This window comes from Acinonyx jubatus, chromosome C1 (assembly GCF_027475565.1).
Source record: "Acinonyx jubatus isolate Ajub_Pintada_27869175 chromosome C1, VMU_Ajub_asm_v1.0, whole genome shotgun sequence".
Classification (NCBI taxonomy): Eukaryota; Metazoa; Chordata; class Mammalia; order Carnivora; family Felidae; genus Acinonyx; species Acinonyx jubatus.
Window position 1 is genome coordinate 108,634,652 of NC_069381.1, and position 21,679 is coordinate 108,656,330.

The following is a 21,679-nucleotide window of genomic DNA, read 5'->3' on the forward strand; positions in this document are numbered from 1 at the left end:
AGCAGTGAGTGAACATGTAGTGAGAACTGAAGGCCCACACTGAGTGAGTGGGATCCAGGTCGAGCCTGTAATGGGTTGCAGACCCAGAGAAGAGCAAGCTCAGGGAGAGCCCGCCCACGGGCACAGAGCAATGACTGGGAAGCTTGTCTCTTCCTCTTGGTCTCTGCATACAGATTTCAAATCCTCCCCTGAAAATCTGAAACACAATCCTGAGACTCGTGTATTTCAGCTTTTAAAAATTACCTTAACCTCATGATCCACAAATCACCAACCTAAGAAAATAACATAAAAATGAATTTCCAGGCCAGCAATGTCTCTGGGTCACTGGCAAAAGTGAAGACTGAATCTGGAGGGATGTGACCTCACCTTAAGTCCATGAGAGCTTCAAAGATGTAGTCACTGCAAAGATCAGCTCACAACAAAAAATACTAACACATTAAATAAAGATCACCTACCATGGGTGAGAATCAGCAAACACCACAAACTAGAGTTTTAACCCAAGAGGCACAAACCTTAAAATAATCTGATAGGGACTACAAATAAATTTATAATTATTCAAGAAGCAAAAGAACACTTGGAAACCAAAGATTATTTTTAAAGGAACAGATCAATTTGGAAAAAAAGATAACCAAAGAATCTCTACAAACAAGCAAAGACATTTAAATTAAAAGCTCATCAAGTGGATTAAACAGTAGACTACAAACAGTTGGAGGAAGAATTTATTTATTGGCTGATTTGTTTATAGATCTGAAGAAATTAAGCAAAGTGCTGCAAAAAGAAAGAAATAGAAACTATGATAGAAAGGTTTCCAAAACAAATTTGAAAATTCAACAACTTATACCAACTCCAGAAAGAGAAAATAGAATGAGAGAAAGGCAGTATTTGAGAAATAAAGAGAATATTCCAAAATGATATTAATCCACATATTTGTGAATCAGAGCCCCACGTAGAATAAATAAAATTAAATTCACTGAAGACACATAAAGTATGATTGCTGAAGCAAAAGACAAAGATACCACCTTACAAGCAACCAGGGAAAAGAGGCAGATGACCCACAAAGCAGCAAGAATTAGACAGCCAACTCCACAGTAGTAATGACAGGGACCAGAAGACAATTAAATAATGCATTCAAAGTGCCAAGAGAACATATCGATCAGCTTATCAACTGAGAGAGTTTACTACTCAAAGATTCACTGAAAGAACACTAAAGAAAGAACTTTAAGAAGAAAACCAAAGCCAGAAGAAGGTAATGGCACAAAAGGCAATGGTAAACAAAGAAAGTTCGCAAGATCGTTGGCAAACTGTTCAAGCATTGACTGTCTAAATAATACACTGATTGCCTAAATCACCGATTTATTATACACTGATTGTATAATACTAGGAGCCCTGTACCCTTAGCCACAATACTACATGGCCTCCTGAATCCCCTTCCTTGCTCTGAGTTCTAGTTCAAGTGTAATGTCCTGAAAAGTGATGTGTCTGCCTGGAAAAGGTTTATGAACAGCCAGCTGCTCAGATCAATAATCCAAGGCCAGTTTGTTCGCACTACAGGCCTCCTCTCTCAGAGATGATAATCACAGCATTAAAATACGTTGCAAGAGGCACCACTCGCAGTGGGCCTGTCATACATTATCTCATTTCATTTTACACTACACCTGCAGGTGGCTGTATCATGACTCAGACGAGGTAGATAAGCTGTCCAAGGTCATACTGCCCATAGTGACAGCGTGGCTGCTGCTTCTGGTAGGCCATCTGCCTCCATCGTGGCCGAAATTCTCTCCCTGCAAACCCAGCCACGGAAAACATCCCCGCTTGTCAAAAGTAAATCCCTCTTGCTAACTACTGATGTGATGTGAGGTCCAAGTAGGCAGCCTCTGCGGGGTCTCCTTTTCCAAGGTAAACTGCATTCAGCATGTGTCAAGGATCTCAAAGTAGGTTGGCACAGGGAAGACCAGGTCAGAGAAATAGAGGGGAGCTGACACAGGGGGCTTCGAACCCTGAGAGGAAGAGACCAGGCGTCTCAAAGGGAAGGAGTCACCACCTTGAGGGAAGATGGAGTAACTGTCACACACTGCCAGGCAAAGAGGGGCAACGTTAAATTGTCTCCATCTCCCAATTCGGAGCATCAACATCTTGCTGGGAAGACCCTCGCCAGACATTACATCCAGTCTTAAAGTTCAGGGCCTTTAAAGATAGCATATGTACTTGGAAAAATGACTCCCCAGTGAGTTCCTTGAGACACCAAAGTGGCCGGCCCATCTCCCATCTCCATGTGTCCAAGCTGTCTCTGGCACAGACAGACAAGCAACAAAGGCTGTGGAGTGCACCACCCTGCTGGGCGGGAGGGCCTTAGCACCCATTCACCCAGCCTCTGCTGAGAGGGCTGGAAACTGTCTGGGGCCAGCTTAGGAGTCAGGCCAGGTCCCCACTGACTAGAATTCAGGGTTGGGGAGACACCCTCAGGGGTCCTCAGCCATACAGAAAATGCCAAACTTCCCACATGTGATTTCCCCACAAACCCTTCTTACATTTTCTTTTTAATTTCCATAGTCTAGGAAGGAAAATACTCTGCATTTGTTTCTTATTAATTTACAAATCATTAAAAACATATTTTACAAGAATTTTTAACATCCACAAAGCTCTTTTTTTAACCTCTTGTAAGTCATTTAGCACTCTTTTCTCAAGGAAGAGGAAAATGCATTTTTTGCCAAGAATAAACTCCTCACTTTAAGTTGGGTTCGGCTTTTAGTCCCAGGCTCATAAACTCCAGCATGGCTTGGACAAACTGAGAAAGGAAATTCTTCCCCAGCCCCAAGTCCGCAAGATTGTAAGCAGCATGATTTTCACACACACACACTCGCCAAACAAAACTGGGGGTGAAGACTGGATAGTCTTCTGTAAGCTTGGCCTCAACCCTAACCAACAGACCCCCAACAGAGCCATCCAAGGGAATCTAGAAAGGGGTTCTCAGCCGGGGCACCTCCCACCCTGAGCAGCCACAAGCTCCCTGAGCAGGATGCAGCTTTGAGCAATACTGTGCCTCAGAGGATGCACAGCCAGGCTGACCGGGACACCTGAGCTCTCCATGTGCTGTGCTTAAGAGGTGGCAGACAGCATGGTGCCAAGCTAGCACTAAAGGAAGATTGTGCATGTGTGGAACACGCAAGAACTCTGCTTTGTGCATATGCAGGAGAGCACGGTCGTGCAGTAAACCAGTTACCCAGACAGTGTCAGCACCAAAGGGCAACCAAAGGGTGGTGATTTTACCAATGCAGTGGGGCATCATAACACTGCAGTGGTTACTGATCTGGAACTATCCCTGATTTGTGCACACTTTGGTTTTATGGATTCCACATGTGCATTCCCCCCAAAATTCATATGTTGAAGCCCTAACCCCAAAGCAATGATATTTGGAGTGATGAGGTAATCAGGGCAGGATGAGGTCAGGAGGTAGGGCCTTCATAATGGGTTCAGTGTTCTTATAGAAGAGACACCAGAGAGTTTGCTGTCTCTCCATGCACACACAGAGGAAAGGCCATGTGAGCCCACAGCAGGAAGGCAGCTGCCTGCAAGTTTCTTAGTAACACAAATGAACTTCACTAGAAACTACCACCCTATCCAGGGGCAGCTGAGGACAGAGTCTTGTTTCCTCTGCTTTTTAACACTCCAGAGCCAGGAGCACTTCCCCAATACGCGCGCGCGCGCGCACACACACACACACACACACGCCAGTCCTTCCCACTACAAGTCAGTGAATCAAACAGCTGACACTTAACCGATTTGATTTTGCCATCTTTTAGCCACAAAAGTGCATAGAATAACACAACCTGGGATCATATAAGACAAAGTGGGAACAGGTAAAGTAAAGCTCAAAAGCAGAGAACACTAATGGGAGCCAGGAACAAGGCGGCCCAGCAGGCAGCCCTGGAGCTCCAGACCTTCCTGATGGGTGGCCTCTACCAGGTGACAGGACACTGATCAGGAGCACGGCTCCCTCGGCCCACAACATCTAAACAAATGTGTGGGTTTTAATAGTTTAGGAAAAGCATGAATGAGTAATCACGGGGAGGGGCCTGGAACTCAAGTACCCTGGGGAGCCACACCTGCCATGACGTCTTTCACCAGGCCTGTCTCTCCCCTGACAGCTGCATCTGCCTCTGCACTGGAGGCCTGATGCCTGTCCCCCAGCCCCAGCCATCAGGTTCCTGAGCAGGAACAAGGGGATCTCTCACCACAGGGGGCAGACCTCAAGACTCCCCTGCTCAGAGCTAAAGGTCTGCCCCCTGCAGCTCAAGCTAACTCCATGCCCTCTGTGTGGGCTCTCCTGGCACCCAGCCATGCCCTCCTTGGGCCCTTGGTGCTCCAGACACTCAGGCCTGAAGGAGGCTCCCCACTCTGCCGGCTCACTCTCAGGACTCCAAAGGCCTCCCCAACTCAGTAAGATTCCTCTGCTATACCTGTAGGACCTGTCGTTTCACACACAGCCGACCCAGGGCCTAGATGATGCCTGGCATACAACACATGCACAATAAACACCCAAAGGGCAAGCTGTTTCCCAGAACCCAGCACACCCCCTGGCACACAGTAAGCACTTAACAAGTAGTACTGGAAGCACAAGAACACTTTCCACCCCAAATGTTGCCTACACCAAGGAGGGTGTGTTCAGTTCTCCAAGGAAAGGGCACACAGATGTAGGGAGGATGTCCCTGGCCAGCCTCCCACAGAGGTAGCATGTGAGCTGGGCCATATGGATGGGAGGACTAGGGGAGGAGGCGTTCCAGGCCAAGAGAACAGGAAGGGCAAAGGCCAAAGAGCCTGGCGTGTTCAGGGACATCTCCCACTGTTGGGGGGAGGGGGTTGAAGTGTGAGGTTACTGTCTTATCCTCATTTACGGCAGTAAAAGCCACTAGTTTATTGGCAGCAATTGTTAAATATTCATGAATTGTGCAAGCCTGTTGTTAAACCATTGTTAGCTTGAAATCAGTCATGGCTGAATTCAAAAATTGCCAAAGGTGGCACATTGGGGAAGGACAGCCCCAATTGTGCTGCCCCGACCCCCATGCCTTTCTTTTCCTAGGAAAATTGAACATTTGAGAACAGGCATTATCAACCCATATTCCCAATGAAAATATTAACTTTAAAAAGTAGGCATGCATGTTGTAGGTCAGAAATGGATCATAAAACGTGAATTCCGAGGGATGAATTCAGAGCCTCTCTGCCAAGGAGCCCAGCAGGAAAAGCTCCCCGTCTCATTGGTGCTTTCCTTCCCTAAGCCGGTAGCTTTAGACAGCCAGTAACTTCTCCAAATGTTCACATCTGCAGCAGGTTGTATTTTCCCAAAATGGCTCACAGCACTGTCTCCAGTCTCACATGCTCATCTTGCCTTGTGACCTTGACACTGCTCCCGTCAGATTGGGGTGGGTCTGCACACCTCCCAAAACGCAGGCAGGCCTTTGGACTGCCTCCAGCAGCAGAGCACAGCAGACCTCACGTTACGTGATTGCCAAGGCTGTGCCATGAAAACGCCAGACACTAGACCAGACCAGGAGGACACATGCACAGCCCATAGAGAGGCATCCCCTCAAGCCAGCTGACCTCCCAGCCAAGAGCCATGGCGGGGGGGGGGGGGGGGAGCCTTGGAAAGCAGCCCTGAGTGGAGCAGAGGTGAGCCACCCCAGCTGAGCCCCGCCCAGTGGCAGACTTCTGAGTAGGATCTGTGATAAATAGATCTGTTTTGGCCACTAACTTTTGAAATGGTTTGTTACGTAGCAGTGTAGAACTAGAATAGATTCCTCATCAGGAAAGTGAGGAGAGATAACATCTTCCTTGTGCAGTTGCTGGGATGGTCCTGTACGGTGAAGTATGACAGGTGCAAGACCAGCCCCCCACTCCTTGCAAGTGCTAGGCACACGTACATGGCCTCCTTCCCCCAGCACCCCACCCCCATTCTCTGCCCACCCCTCAGGATTCTTGTGTCCTGCAGTACTGTGCTCCGTCAGCCTTGGCCAATGGGAGATTTTATCCTAAGACAAGATTCAGGCTGTTCATAATACGCTCTTGTCTTCCAGACACAAAGAGATCTCAGAGATCTCCATGCAGGTCAGCACACCACCTGCTTCAGAATACACTTTGCTGTCTATCCCTCAGAATCAGAGCCACAGCAGGGCCCAGAAATTCGTATTTTCCACCAATAGGGCCCAACACCCAGAACCAAGGATTAGCACCTTGGACAAGAGCCACAGGATGTTTCCTTAGGTTTCTTGGAGCCTCAGTTTCTTCATCTATATACTGAAATAGCCCCCTTGGGATGCCCATTAAGTAGATAATGTGTAAACATCCTGACACAAAGAGGATGTCCAGCAGATAGCAGTGTCCCTGTCGCACCAGCATCTTGCTGGTCTCTTTGGGCTCTTCAGAAGCCCTGGCATTATAACAGTCCCTCTTACCTGTCCAGAAGTAGAGTGGCTTAGGTCTGCACCTCTCCCCACGACAGTGGTTCTCAGCCTGGGCTGCACATTAGAATTGCCTGGGGCTCATTAAAAATGCCAACCCCTTTGCCCACCCTGAACCAAGAGAGTGAGTCAAAAAGTCTGATGGGTGGGTAGTAAGGTGGAGGGGGGATCTGTTTTGTAAACACCCAGGTAATTTCAACGTACCCCAAAGTGGCCCTGAAGTATGAACAGGTGAAGAGCAGTTAAATGTCTTACCCTCAGTGCCTGCATGCCGAGGCTCTGCACTCTACATACAGATAGTGGTTTAGCTTAAGTCAAAGCAGAGCAGAGCAGATAACAGAGAGACAGAACTGCGTTTCCCAACTCCCCTCTGTTGGAGACACACCTGGTCAATTGTGGGAACTGAATCTAACAGTGTAATGTATGACATGAGTCAGTGTGGTGCTGGCACACGGTGGGTGTGTAAAGAATGCAAGGTTATTTAGTACAGTACTTACTGTTTTCAAACAGGAGCTGTTATCTGTGTCTAAGAGGCCTTCAGCCCCACCCAGAAAGGCCCACACGCTCAGAGCCACTGGGGACCCTAGGCATAGCCATTAGGCAGCTAAGTCTCCGTAAGACAGAACAGCCACAGTGTGAGAGCCCCAGGTACCAGACAGAGGGAAGAGAACTGGGAGCCTGCCAAGGACCCTGAGAAGTCACCGCTGGGAGGAGTGGGAGACAGGCACTCCCACACCTGTCCCCCTGCAAGTTTCCATTGGATTTTATAGATGAGGAACTGAACTGTCAGGGTCACAAAGCCCCTGTCCTAGAGGGGCTCCTCCCCTTCTCCTGGCTAATGTCTCCCTTGCTCACTGGCTTTGATGGAGCTGGAGTCCTGAGCCCCTGTGCTGGTACTGCCCACCCCTTCTGAGGCCTGGTCCCCAGATACTGGGGAAGATAAACAGGTTACCTACACAGGTGCCCTGAAAGGGTCCCTGAAGGAGAGCTTCCCTGGATTCAGAGACCTATCCAGGCTGGTATTCGTGTTCCCTGTCCCCAAGCCTGAAGGTCTGGGTGCCTGCCCTGTGCCACACTCATCCCCTGGCCCCCCACTCCTGGCTCACTTCCTCAGACTGAGCAGGGACACCATCTGGAGCCATGGTCAGCATCACAGGTCAAGGTCCAGGGGCCCATCCAGTCCAGGCCCTGTCTGCACTTGCCCTGGGCCCACAACTGAGTTCTTGGACCCTCACTGGGGACAAACACCCATGGAATGAGATGCCTTGTGAACTGGAGGAAGAGGGAGACGGCAGGGGCCCCCAGTCTTCTAACCTCAGAGCCACAGGGGAGACAGTGCACCATGCACAGGGCGAGGCAGGAGAGGCCAAACTGTGACACACACCACACACTCCCCAAGGAAAGGAGGGTTCCCTGTCATACACTCCCTCTGATATGTCAGCTGCCATCTAGGGTCCTTGATGCCTTCTAGCTTCTGCAGATGTCAGACCCCTGCTAAGCTAAAAAAGACCCCCAAACTGTCCTAGAGAGAAAACAGGAGCCCAGGCCAGGCTCCAGGGAGCTGGATGGCCTGGCGTGACCCTTCTTCACTGACAGGCCGGTCCCTGGTGTCTGTGATGTCACCCAGGCCCTGAAACACAATCTCTCCATGCAGAGTATCAGCTGTTGGGGCTCTGGAGTGCACAGAACTCCTTCTCCCAGGGGCCACTGCAGCACAGAGGCAGGTGTGGCTATCCCAAGTCACAGACAAGGGAGAGGAATAGGGACCACACATGCAGAAGAGGCCCCCATAGGCAGAAGTCTGGGGACAGTGAGGATGGGTCCGAGCAACCACAGTGAAGTATGCAAAGTGTGACTTGTCCGGTGGTGCAGTGGACAACACTCACACCTGTCCAGCAGGCCCACATTGAGGGACCTTGGATGTAGAGGCCATAAGACTTTCAGGTACTGAAGCGGCCAGAACGCCCAACAATGAGGGTTGATCAGTGCATTATAGTCATCGTAAGGGGGAATATTATGCAGACTTTAAAATGTTATTTAAAGAATTTTTAATAACCCAGACCAATGTTCTCTACAGTGTACCCTTCTGCACCTCATGCCTTTTCCCCTACAACAGATGACTACCAGCTGTTTGGGGACAAGACCTGAATAGCATGGAGGGGACCAAAGATGCTGGATGAGCCCCAGTGAGTCCCTCTGGCCAGCACCCCCTTTCCCTGGACCCCTGGTAACATCTGCCTCCCCTGGAATGTGAACCTCTGGGTTCAGGGAGGGATTGTGAAGAGGAAGGCTTTCCAGGGCTCCATCCAGCCCTCAGCACAGCCGCTGAAGCCACTGAAGATGTGCTGTGTGGGTTCCAGCCCAGCCAGGGACCGTCCACAGACCTTGGTGACACAGCTTTGAACCAAGCCAGAGCCCAAGGAGGAGAGAGCAAGGCCTCATCAACCACGAAAGTCTCCAAAGGCTGGTGGGAAGTGCCCTCTGTCAATTCCAACCACATGGCAAATTAAGTTCTATTTAGCCTCTTTCAAAAATATTTTCCTCTCTTGATTTAATAAAAGTTGGAGCAGTGCCACTGTTCGTAGGCAGGCTGGGATGCAGCTCAGTGAAGCAGGAGCGAGCTGCCTGCCCCCACAGACCGGGCCACAGCCACTCCACTGCACCTCCCCAGATTGCTTCTGTTTGCAGGCTGCAAAGATCTTAACGCCAACATGTCCTTTGGCACTGGCAGTTTGTTCTTCCTTTTTTCCTCCCTCACCTTCTTGGAATGTGTAAGGTGGAGAAAAAGAGCATGGAGACAGAAGAAAATGGCCGTCCTGTCCACAGAAGCCCAAGCCCAGGCAAGGCCCTACATCACACACAGGGACACAGCCCACAACCAGCCTCCCCACCTCTTTCCAGGGCAGGCCGCTTCCCCTGGTGACTCCCACCAACCTCCGATGGGGTCTTCACCCTGTCCGTTGCTTGGTCCCACCACTCCCCTGGGACGAGGGACAGCTCTCTGTCCACATGTCATGTGACTCCCTGCAGCAATAAACAAGATGGGCCCCTTCCTCCTCCTGGAAGTACACTGCTGTCCTGGCCCCTGGAAAGCAGACCTCCTCAGAGCCAGCATACCCAGCCGGCTGCTGGGCAGATGGGCTCAGAACTGTGCCCCTCACTAGCAGCTGCCCCCAGCCCTGGGGAGCCACCCACCCACCTGCCCCCCCACCCCGACCTGCACCCTCTTCTGGGGCTGTTCTATAGGCAGTGACCTGATAGAGGGTCTGGAGGCTCGGTCCTTTGCCTCCAATTGGGACAGCTCTGAGGGCTGAGGCTCCAGTAGCAGCCACATTGCAGATTAGTGCCTCCCTCCACCCAGCTCCACTTCCAACTGCCCTGCAGGTGTGTCTCCCAGTAAACGCCCTGCACCTGCCTCTCCATTCAGAATCTGCTTCCCCCACCTAAAATGGTTGGTGGCAGGCACAGTCCTTGAAGGCAGACTTTAAAGAGGAATTTGCAGCCAGCCATCTGGCCAGGCCCCACCGCTGGGCCAGCACTGGTGTAGGGACCACAGGCCAAGCAGCATCCCCGGCCTTTGAGAAGTCGGGAGAAGCAGTGAGCAGAAGGACCAGGGAATGGGTGGCACTTGAAGGAAGAAAATGACAGCTCAGTGTGATTAATTACCAACTCAGGACAAACATGAAAGCTAAGGGGGCTTCCCCAGCTGCTTTTAAGAAAACTCTAATGTCCTGCAGCTAAGAATAGAGTGGGGGTCAAGTTCAGGACTTAATGTAAGAGTGCCAACTTCAGAGAAGATGGAATGTTCAGCCCTGGCCAGTCCCCCACAAGTTCAGGGCCCCAGTATGCAAAGAAGGGGACCGATTCTCAGGATGGGGCACTCTGGGGATGCAGGTCCAAGGTCCCTGAAACTGCCAGAGGAAGCGCAGAGCAGCTCACTCCTGTCTGAGAAGACAGCACCCCACCTGATGGAAGTACTGCCATGGCTTTAATGAGGTATCACCAGGACAGCACCGCCCCCTGAGAATGTGCCCACCACCCCCTCGCAGCCAGCCTACACACTAGGATCACACTCCACACAGCCTGGCAGGGAAGGTGGCTGGCCTGCCAGAGGAAGGAACATGTGGCATCCCCCATGACAGCAGGGCTAGCCAGCATATTCCAGCAGAAGCCACTCCGTGCAGCAGTGGGGCTGAATTTGGGGTACTGCATCAAGGGGTAGAGATTTTGGACAGAGAAGGGGTGCTGACCCAGGAAGGTTTTCCTGCAATTCAGGAATTTAGCACCCTGGCAAGGACCCAGGAGAGCAGGGCTCCCACACATGTTTCCTGGAAGCTTGTGGGAAGCGGTGGCCCACGCTCAGTGACACACAAGTGTCAAAGTTGCCACAACAGACGGCAGAGGCACAGCAAAAGGTCTCCAAACAGTGGACCTCCATGAGTAGACAGACTATGTAAGAAGGACAACACCAGGTGCCCATGCTCCCCAAGAGGGACACCCCGCCTGTCAGTGGGGAGGATGGTGATGGTGAGTGGGCCCACGACCCTAAGGAGCTCAGGGATGGCTGTCCATGCAGGCTGGACGCAGAAGAGGCTGCCACAGAACTGGTAGCATTGGACACACAGGAGCCCGCCCCACAGAGGCCAGGGGGCAGTTGTGAACATCACAAGCTGAGGATGCAGGCTAGTATAATGGGCTGAGTGGCAGCCAGTGGAGATAAAGAACGTGGAGTTCTTAGGGGAGAGAGATGGGCCAAGGACAAGGGACTGCTAGTTACACAGAGTAAGTGAGGGTTGGACGAACAGAAGACTGAGGACAAAGGCTCCACTAAAAAGCCCCAACCCCTTGCCCGTTGGCAGGCCTAAACCCATCTTCAATCCAGAAAGTACAGACCAGAGGGGATGGTGAGTCCCCAGGAGGAAACCCCAGACACACTGTGGCAGGATCCTCAGTAGACTTCCTCAGACCTTCCCCGGAGGCTCCTACAGTCTCGTACTCATACGTGCTGGGGACATGGCAGTGCCCAGGCCTGTAGGGTTGTTAGAGCCACTTCTAGGAGGGGCCACATGCCCCCTGGTCACAGCAGGGTGTGGCCTGTCTCAGCTCACGTCGGGTCCTGAGGTCCCTGGATGGGCCTACTTGTCTCCACCTCTGAGCACCGGGGCTTACTCCAGACCCTGGTCTTTTCTCTCCAAGCCCTCCCTGCCCCCACCCAGGCCTATGTGTGTGGATTCCCAGATACATGTGCACCCAGACCTCCCTCCAGACTCCTCCTCCTCCTCACTCAGCATCTCTCCACCTCTCACGGCCATCTCCAAGTCAACACGTCCACACTCTTCTTCCTCCACGTGGGCCGTGCACAATAAGCCGCTGTCTGCTCTATTACCTCATCCCAGCTCCCCTGCCATCCAAGATCTGAGTTCCCTGGGCCGGGTTGGCCACAGCGGCTCCCTGCTGCCACACAGGCCCCTCCATGCACCTACCCATGGCAGCTACACCCAGTCTTAAACACCAGTCAGACCTCATCCTTCCCAGGCTCCCCAACCATGTGGGATGAGATCCAAAGGCATGTGTGGCTTTTCAAAGTCCTCCTGACCCAGGCCCTCCCTGGCTCCCCAGCCCAGGAAGTTGTCAGATCTTGTCAGACAAGATTCTGTTGACTGTCCTTGATAAAGGTCAGCTGTCAAGGACCACAGCTTCAAAGGCCTACCTCTCTGTTTCTGATAAAAGCCATTAGGGTTGAGCACTGATACTCTCCCCACTGCATTGTAAAAGACACATAGAAAAGACTTTCTCATGGTGTGATTTCTGGCCCAGAAAAAGAAAAAAGGCAGGGTCATGAGGCAATCGAGTGCTGTCAGGCAAGAATTGCTTCCATAGTTCTTTCAATGGGCACCAGATCAATGTTTGTTAAAAAAACAAAATTAAATTAAGAGACCTTGCCTTCCTCTCCCCAGACATCCTGAGGATATCTCTAGCATCATGTTATTTAAAAGTATCTTACCTGTTACCCACTACCTTTTCTGCTCCTCTCCCGAAATTGTGACCTTGCTGAGAACAGGTGTATGACCCATTATTCTCCGAATTTTTAACCTCCAGCCAGGCACTGAGCAGGTGCCCAGGGATTTGATGAAGAAACAGAGGTAACTGATGGAGGCCCTCCCCCGGGCCTTCCTTCCTCCCAGCCTTGCACACGCAAAGGAATCCCGGGCAAGGCTGTGGCCCACACGTCTGTCTCCCACACATCGGTCTGCCAGCCTGTGAGCTCTCCAGCGCAGACATGCCCAGGCCAGCCTGGATTCAGCACCGCTGCCAACCCAGGTCCTGGCACCCAGAAAGTGCTGGGTGAAGTCTGGCTGGCTGGGCTCCTACCCAGTGAGGAAGGAATTACTCACTTCCCTGAGGCTTCATTTTGAAAATGTATTTAGTAACTTCTAAACAAATCATACCAACCCTCCAAGTTTTATTTGTTCAGTTAAATTAATTCTATTTTAATATTTCCATTAGCCATTTAATTTATTCTAAAACCTGGCACTGCAAAGTAATAAAACCTCTCAAATATTGACAGACAGTAAAGTAAATGTCGCCCAGCTACAACCATCTGTTTTTCCTCCGAATTCCTCAAGATGGAGAGTGTGCCGCCATGATTTATTTATGGGCCTTCCTCGGCCTGTGGTGTCTGCTCCCAGCCCTCCCTCAGCCCTGGACCAGGGCTGCTGGATGCCACGGTCTGGACCCAGTCAACACAGTATGAGGGAAAGAAGGAAAGAGTCTGGAGTAAAAATGAGAAAATCTGCACAGCACGGAGAAATGGAGTGATCTCAGGTGAACTGTAAAAGCTCACCGTCCCCCACCGCCTGCCCCATGCCAGTGGCCTTCTGATGTCCCTGGTGCACTGACCCCATCTCGCCCCCACTCCTCCTGGCCCTGCCCATGGAATGAGAGGGCCCTCTTCCTGTCCCGCTAGCCTGGACAGGGCAGGGGCACCAGGCTGCACAGCCCACACGGGGCCCTCACAGAGGCAGTGTCTAGTAGCTGGCAGCTGTGCCTCCCCACTGAGGGTCTGCTTCAGCATGGGGGTGACACTGGTGACCCTGCTCAGAGGCAGCTCCCCATGAGCCAGGTGCAGCAAGATCCGAAGAAAAGGCTTCAGGGGTGACAAGGGGCAAAACGAGGTTCAAATCCTGTACCTACATAGGGCCTGGGTGGGTCAGTCATTTAAGCATCTGGCTCTTGATTTCAGCTCAGGTTCATGAGTTCGAGCCCTGTGTCGGGCTCTGTGCTGACAGTGCAGAGCCTGCTTAGGATCCTCTCTCTCTCCCTCTCTCTCTGCCCCTCCACCCTGAAAATAAATAAATAAACTTTAGAAAAACAATTCCTATACCCACCACTCCCCTTTCCTAGAGCAGAAGCATGAAATGCCCCACGGGTTGGGGGTATGTCTGCCCAAAGCAGGGGCCCAGAAGGCCATGGAAGCACTCCTTGCTCTCTCCAGACACCCAGCATCTCTGTAAAGGAAGGCTGTCACGTGAGCCACTGCTCTCTGAGCCAGGGGTACAGGTTCGACTTCCCCCAGGGTTGGCAGGGAGACAGGGAAAACAGACACACCCGCCAGGCACCCACACACCTGCCAGGAGGTTCAAATGTACCTGGTGTTTACTCGGCACACATAATTGTAATTCCTTTCCTACCCTTACACCAAGCCAAGGCAGCCACAAATATTCCTCTGCACATGTCAGAGCCACGCAGCCCCAAACCATTTGGTCTTCCCCTCCCTAATTGCCTCTTGTTGTGGCCTCCCCGCTCCCACCCACACGCAGCACAGCTACAGGATTGCATCTTTGGTGGAAGAGCTGAATGGGGGGTGGGAATGGGGGCATCCAGGCCTTTAGCCCTGAGCTCCTGCTGCAGCCCAGAAGGGAATCAGAGCCCAGGCCATTCGCTCGTCCCACAAGCAGGTGTGTCAGCCCAACTTACTTCAGGGATGCCAGATGCCTCAAGTTTCCTGGAGCCCTGTGGGGAGAGACCAGCAAGCGAGGAGATGCGCCTGTGCGTCCTGTGCTACAGCAGGGTTGTGCCCACCCAGCAGGGCCCAGGGAGGGATCAGGGGCCTGCTTTGGGACAGGAGTGGCTCCCAGAGGCAGTGGCACCAGAGAGGAGTCTGCAGGTTAGAGAGCGTTCAGGAAGAGAAGCTGGTGTGAGCGAAGGGTCAGAGGAGGAAACAGCAGGTCCCACACGGCTCTCTGGACTGAAGCGGAAGTCATGAGAAGGGCAAACACAAGGGAGGTCAACACTGGGAAGAAAGCACAGACTTCTGCCCAAGGGCCGTGGGAGCCAAGTTGTGAGCCTAGGGGAGGGACATGCCCCACTTTTGAAACTGAGACCCCCCCTGGGACAGCCATGGAGAGCTGGAGGAACCCAGCCCAGGAGGAAATGCTGGAGACAGTGGGAAACATGAGACTCGGGAAGGGCCTGAAAGATGCTCCCCAGACAGAGGCCTGCTCTGCTCCTTCATTCTGGGTGGCCCCACAGACTGGGTCTCAAGGAGGCAGTTAGACAGCCAGCACCACACAGACGGGCTCAGGAGGGGCTCTGCAGACTTGGTGAGCCCTCCATGGGTGTCATTGAAGGGGATGGGCTCAGATAAGCCCTCTGACACCAGGACAGTAAATGTTTACAGAGCAATTGCCGTGTGCAGGCACCCTGCCGAGCACTTGGGGAGACGATGGTGAGCAGAAAAACTGCCACCTGCCTCGTCCACCCAGAGGCCCCTCTTGCGCAACTCAAGATGGGAATGGAAGAATTGCACAACTCAAGTGACAACTCAGGGAGTGCAGCCAAAGAGGACCACACAACCAAAAGGACATGGTGGGGGTGAGTGATTCAGGTAGGGCGAAGAGGGAGGCGTCCTCCTGGGCCCCTGGTCTCGGCATCATTACCAGATCCTCAAGGAGGCCCCCATGCACAAGCGATTCTTCCTGCCCTGACCCTCCCAACCCTGCCACCCAAGGACCAAAGAAATACATTCAAATAGCAACCCCAGCCAGTGTCCTGCCCGTGGCTATCGTTTCTCTCACGTAAGCTCAGGGCAACCATAGGTGTGGATACCACACAAGCAAGGGAAGGAAGCACAAAGAGGGGAGGAGCCTCCAGTAAGAACACAAAGTCTCCAGGAGAGTGGCGGGTGGTTCCAGGCTGGATCTGCGGGGTCTAAGCCCCACGCTCTGCACCCCCCAGCCCTGCTCTCAGCCACAGGACAGCTGTGAAGACCCTGGCTGGCTATGCCTGGCGCCCCACTGCGGCCTGCACAACACATGCCTCCCCAGAGTCACTTTACCCCCATCTCCCCACACACTATACCCCAAAGAAGTGCAACAGACATGCCTTGGTGGCAGTTCCCCCATTTTTTATCTACATGTTTGGGTTTTCAATGATCTCAACAGGTTCTGCCGACATCATCCCGGGAATTAACGAAGGCTGCCAGTCTCACAGCTCAAAGAGAGGAAAAAAGAAGTTGTGTGTTCACAGCCAAAAGAGGAGTTCATAAATTTTCACAAAATTGCTAGATGTGTGTGATTTATAGCCAAGGCAAGACGCTCCAAGCCCCTGAGGAGCAGAGCGATGGCTGGGAGGGGGCGGAACATGGTGAGAAGGCGGCAGAGCCAGCGGGCTCAGAAGGACGGTGGCACTCAGCAGAAAGGCACGTGGGCCCAGGAGCAGTGTCTGCAAAGACGGGCAAAGGCGGAGCTTCCCGCAGTTCCTGTGCCTGGGACATCTGTGAACATGATGCAGAGGAAGCACCCACAGAGGTGACTGGCCTCAGAATGCCATGCAGGACCCCAGTGCAGTCCTCCAGTGCCCCCTGGGTGAGTGACAGCTGCCCAGCACACCAGGATCCCCTGGAGATTCAACATGGCCCTTCCTGCTGCAGCAGGCATCTGAGGTGCCCTGACACAGGGACACCACCAGGGCCGGGCTGAGGACCATGGGGCAGGGAAGCATGGATACTTGGGGGACAAATCTCACAGCAGTCCCCAGCCCCCACACCTGATGCCCCATGGGTGTTCACTCACAGAGCATCCGAAGGTCCGGAGCCTGACATGCAGGAGCCGGCGCGCAAGACAGCCCTCAACAGAGAACCAACCACCAGTCCTGGTGCAGGAGGGGGAAATAAAGGAAAAGTTCTGCAGGGGTCTCAGGACACAGTTCTCCACGACACCCTGAACTCTTTGTCTACCCACTTTTCGGCTGGGCACACCGGTCTGGGCATCTGTGACCTTTCCAAGGGTTAACAGGTGGTAAGTGGTAGAGATAAGGTTCAAAGCCATATCTGATGGACCAACACCCACATTCTCCACCAGCTGCTTCTCCCTACGCTGATGACAATCAGGCAATAGCAATTGGTTCAGTGTAGATGTCCCTGTTTATGTCATGGTCATGCCTTATACATTCCTTTACGTGCACCAAATATTTCACTTAGAAAAAAATTTTTAACGTTTATTTATTTATTTATTTATTTGAGAGAGAGACAGAGTACCAGCGGGGGAGGGGCAGAGAGAAAGAGAGACAGAATCCAAAGCAGGATCCAGGCGCTGAGCTGTCAGCACAGAGTCTGATGCAGGGCTCGAACTCATGAACTGTGAGATCATGACCTGAACTGAAGTTGGACGTTTAACTGACTGAGCCACCCAGGCGCCCCCAAATATGTCACCTTAAAAGATAATTTTTTAAAGTTCTCAGAGCCGATGGAAAGAGAATCACTCCTCTCCCTGCACTCTTCACCTGGATGGGCAGCCACCCGAAGAGGAAGCTCAGCAGGGCAGGGTGGGAAGTGTCCGGATCTCCCATCCACCAGGCTGAGAGCTTGTCTGCGGCCCATGGCACACCAGATTCTGGGGGAGCTGTCCAACATCAGCACCATCAGCTGGTCCCGTCCCCAAAGTGACCGCAGCCATTGTGGAGGACACCCACACTATGCCACTGTGCCTGGGCCCTGGACCTAGGGTGGAGACTGCCACCACTAGGGAATGTTCCAGGAGCTATGATCTGTGGACAGGCTACTTCCTTACAACTCAGGCCCTGGAGCCATGTCACTTCTGGGATGAAAGGCTCTGGGGTAGGGAAGAAAAACATGCCCCAAGGGGCAGCCTGCCCACCCATCTGTCAAGACAGCTGCTCTCTGAGGAAGGTCGGGTCAGGGAAGGGATAGAGAGGGGGAGAGAGGAGGACAGTGAGCTTGATGGAGGGCAGCCACCCGATGACAGGACCCAGTGGTCTGTCCTGGGAGAGGCGCAGGGGGGTGGGACCTGGCAGCTGGGGGCAGCTGAGCAGGGACAGAGGTGTTCATCATTTTGCGGGGTCAGCCTGAAGCCAGGGTCACCGGAGGGCCATCTAGGCAGCCAGCCCACCGAGGACAGCTGCTGCCCCATGCACAGGCCAGCACGATCTGGGACATGAAGGCAGAGAAGTAAAACTAAATCGTGAGGAGGCCAGAGGGGCCTTCGGTAACTGGACTTGTGTTCCATCCTGCCCTTGGGACTTCTGGCAGGCTGTTTAACCTCCCCACAACCAGTTTTCCTCATCCTTCTGGAGGGACTAAGAATTCCTGTCTCTCAGAAGGGCTAGTGGGATGATTTGAGATCCCGTGTCTGCACATGAGACACAGGCATAGATAATACAGCAACTCCTGTCGCTGCAGGCCTCTGATGGGCTCCCATACGAAGGCTGCACGGTACTCACTCCCATTTTACGGATGAGACAACTGAGGCTCAGAGAGACAAGTAGCTAGTGGAAACCCACAGGGCTAGGAAGTGCCAGTCTCCCCATTTCTGCTCTCCCTAGAAAGAAGTCTCCAGACACCAGCCACTTCTCTAGCATAAGCCTATTTACTCACATCTCTCCCCAGGCAGAGATAAAAAGCCAGGCCATTTCCAATGTTCACATTTTCATTCCTTGAAATTCTGGGAAATTCTTCCAATGCTGTACAGCGCAGACAGGAAGCCAGGGGGCCAGGAGGCCAGGGCGAGGTGTGGCGCACTAAGATGGTGCTCATCCCTCTCAGATGTTTATGGGGAGCCCTTCTGTGGCCCCGTGACCTTCTCAACCGGGTGGCTGTCAGAAGAGAAATGTTTCATTATTCAGAGATGCCTCCCACCTCTGGTCGCTGCCACCCCTGACCTCACATGGTGCCTTGGGGTGACCCCAAATCCTCCACATTCCTCCTCCCTTTTGCAAGGGATACTTTCAGAGCCTCCCCCAGACTGTTGAGGGACTTAAATCACAAGTATCCCAGGGCAGGACCAGCTGACAGGCCCAGAGTCCCCATCAATCTTCCCACAGGACACTCCAGGCTCCGACTGAGAAGGATTTACGGGGTGGGAGGGACACAAGACAATGCAACCCCACCCAGGCCCCCGCCAGCAGCCTTTTCCCACGGTCAGCTCCAGCCATCCCTACTGGACGGGTCAGAAAGGCTGGCTCAGGGGAACTCACCCTGTCGGAGTAGAGGATGCTTCCCTGCAGGTAGCTCAGGCTGGTGGGCTTACCTATGGCTTCCCTGACTTCTTATTCTTGTCTCCATGTGTCCAAAGTCTCTGCAAAACCTCTGCTTTTTAAATGAAGGAATAAAAGAAAACAATGAGCTTTGTTTTGCTTTGCTCTGCTCTGCTCTGCTCTGCTCTATTCTGTTTTGTTTGGTTTGGTTTTTAAGCAACTTGTTCTCAAGTGCTAGGAACCACAAAGGCATCTCCCACCAGCCTGCAGCGAACGCAGACACGCAGCGGGGAGTCTGGTCATGTCTGATTTCCCAGGGAAGCCACATAAAAAGCCCTTCTCGTCACAGGAACAATGCTGCGCTGAGAGCAGGCACAAACCTCCCCTAGAGAGACCCCAGCAGAATTCCAATCACAGCCCAGAAACTCAGCCTGGGCTGGTTGCCCGCATCTAACACCCCAGCAGAAGTTCTGTGCCCTCTTCCTCTCTTCCCCCCTCCACCCCCCGCCAAGCTCCAGCCGGTCTGGGCCTGGCCCTCATGCTCTGGCCTAGGTGACAGACCAACAACTGTGCCATTTTGGTTGGAAAAGTCTGGGCTCCCCTTACATCTTTGCTTTTTCTCCTACCTCCCCTCAGGACCTTTGCAGGTAGCTTCAGCAATCTGTGCCTCAGTTTCCCAATCTGTAAATAGGGACCACAATAGCACTCCCCCACCCCTTGTATGGAGGAGTACTGAGGAAAGGGCCCAGGCAGGATCTGTCTCATGGCCGGTGCCCCATGCAATCACGGTTACTACTGTTAATATGGACAGTTTGCATTCAGATATGGCAGATGTGGAGTCCCGTGAGTCCCTGTGCTTAAAGCAGCCGCTGTGGTGAACGCTTGCTCCCTCATTGCCACCTGAGATTTTACCCACAATCTGGAGGGCCAGGACAGACACTATCCCCACCACGTGAAAGATGAGAAAGCTGAGCAGCCAGCCCCACCTTGTCATTCACCAGACCCTCTGCAGGGCCTGCCCCACACCAGGCACGGGCTGGGCCTGCAGGGCACAAGGAAGGGAAGACCTTGCCCTGCCCTGAGCAAACTCATACTTCATTTAACACAAGAAAAATAGGTCAGGTTTAAGTCACAGGCCACCTGTGGCTGGTTGATCAGAGCTGCCTAGAACAGTGTGTTGAGAAGGATTCTGAGGCTGCCTGTCAGCTCGAAATGACAGTGCTCTGTGATGGATTTGTGATGCCTGCCACAGACACAGAAGGGGCCTAGGTTGTAGGCAGTTACAGATAGTTGTTTAGGGTGGAGCCAGAATTAGAACCCACGTTTCTTGACCCCAATGTGGTGATGGCAGGCATGGGACCATCAACATGACCAGAAATTACTCGTAAAGTTTTCATATTTCTATTTTGATGAAAATGTCACTATTTGCTACTGACTGAAATATATGTCCCCCAAATTTGTATGATGAAGTCCTAACCCCCAGGGTGACTGTATTTAAGCATAGAGCCATTTAATTAAGGTTAGAAGTGCCTGGGTGGCTCAGTTGGTTGAGCGTCTGACTTCGGCTCAGGTCATGATCTCATGGTTTGTGAGCTCAAGCCCCGCATCAGGCTCTGTGCTGACAGCTCAGAGCCTAGAGCCTAGAGCCTGCTTTGGATTCTGTGTCTCCCTCTCTCTGCCTCTTCCCTAGCTCACACCCTATCTCTCTCTCTCTCAAAAGTAAATAAACTTAAAAAAGAATTTAATTAAGGTTAAATGAAGTCATAGGGTGGGGATCTAATCTGATAAGAAGAGATGCCAAAGAACCTTCTCTGTCCCCTTGTGTTTCTCCTCCCTCTTTATTCTCTTTCTCCTCTCCTTGTTCCCTCCCTCCTCTCTGTCTCTCTCTATTTTCCCCTCCTCCACTATGTGAAGACACAGTGAGAAGTCAACCATCTGTAAACCAGGAAGACTCCTCACCAGAACCTCACCACACTGGTGCCCTGATCTGGGACTTCCAGCCTCTAGAACTGTGAGAAAATAAATGTTTGCTGTTTAAGACACCCAGTCTCTGTCATTTAGTTATGATGACCTAAGTAGACAAACACAGCATTTTGACACTGGTTCTGGGCAATCAGAACTCTGGAAATAGACTCCCTGTATCCATAGGTCTCTGCGCCTACTAATGATTCTGACCTCCCTAAAAGTGAGTGGTCTCTTCTGTGGGACCACTGAGGGAAGATCCACCCCTGCCCTGTACTTCCTCTTGCCCATGACCTTCCTGGGCAGGACACACACCTTCAACAGCCACTGAGAACCTAGAGGGAGGTAAGAAGCTTCTGGATGGCGTCCATCTTGCCTCTGCACCCTCACAGCCTCCTCACAGGTTTCTGAAGCCAGGCCCATCTCCCACCACCCACATCCAGCCTTTGGGAACAGCCCAGAATCCCGAGGGCACCCTTCTCTTTCCTCAGGGTGACAGAGCAGATCAGTGGCGTCGGTGGGGGCCCCAGTCCTCTGTGTGTCCTTGATGCATCAGCCACTGGGCATAGAGCACTGTGACTGGCACTCACTCCTTAACCCAACAAGAGTCACCAACCGCTATAGTCAGAATGCTGAATGCTGGCTCTGTGACTGCCCCTGTGTGCCCATGGCCCTCACCACCACACCTCTCAGAGGTTTATGCCCTATCTGCGAAATGGGGCTGGAGGTGGTGAGCCCTGTTCCCAAGGATGTGAGAGGAGTAAAGTATGTAC

The 21,679-nt window shown here is 52.4% G+C and overlaps 1 long non-coding RNA gene across 1 annotated transcript in view; it reads right to left on the reverse strand.

Annotated features, from left to right (window-relative positions):
- LOC128313989 (uncharacterized) overlaps nucleotides 1-19,433 on the reverse strand; it is a 51,789-nt gene extending 32,356 nt beyond the window's left edge. The window contains exons 1-2 of the long non-coding RNA XR_008295254.1: nucleotides 18,945-19,433; nucleotides 18,346-18,563 (exon numbers count right to left, since the gene is read on the reverse strand). This is a non-coding gene — a long non-coding RNA (uncharacterized LOC128313989). The remainder of the gene's footprint in view (nucleotides 1-18,345; nucleotides 18,564-18,944) is intronic.
- Nucleotides 19,434-21,679: the final 2,246 nt, after the last annotated feature.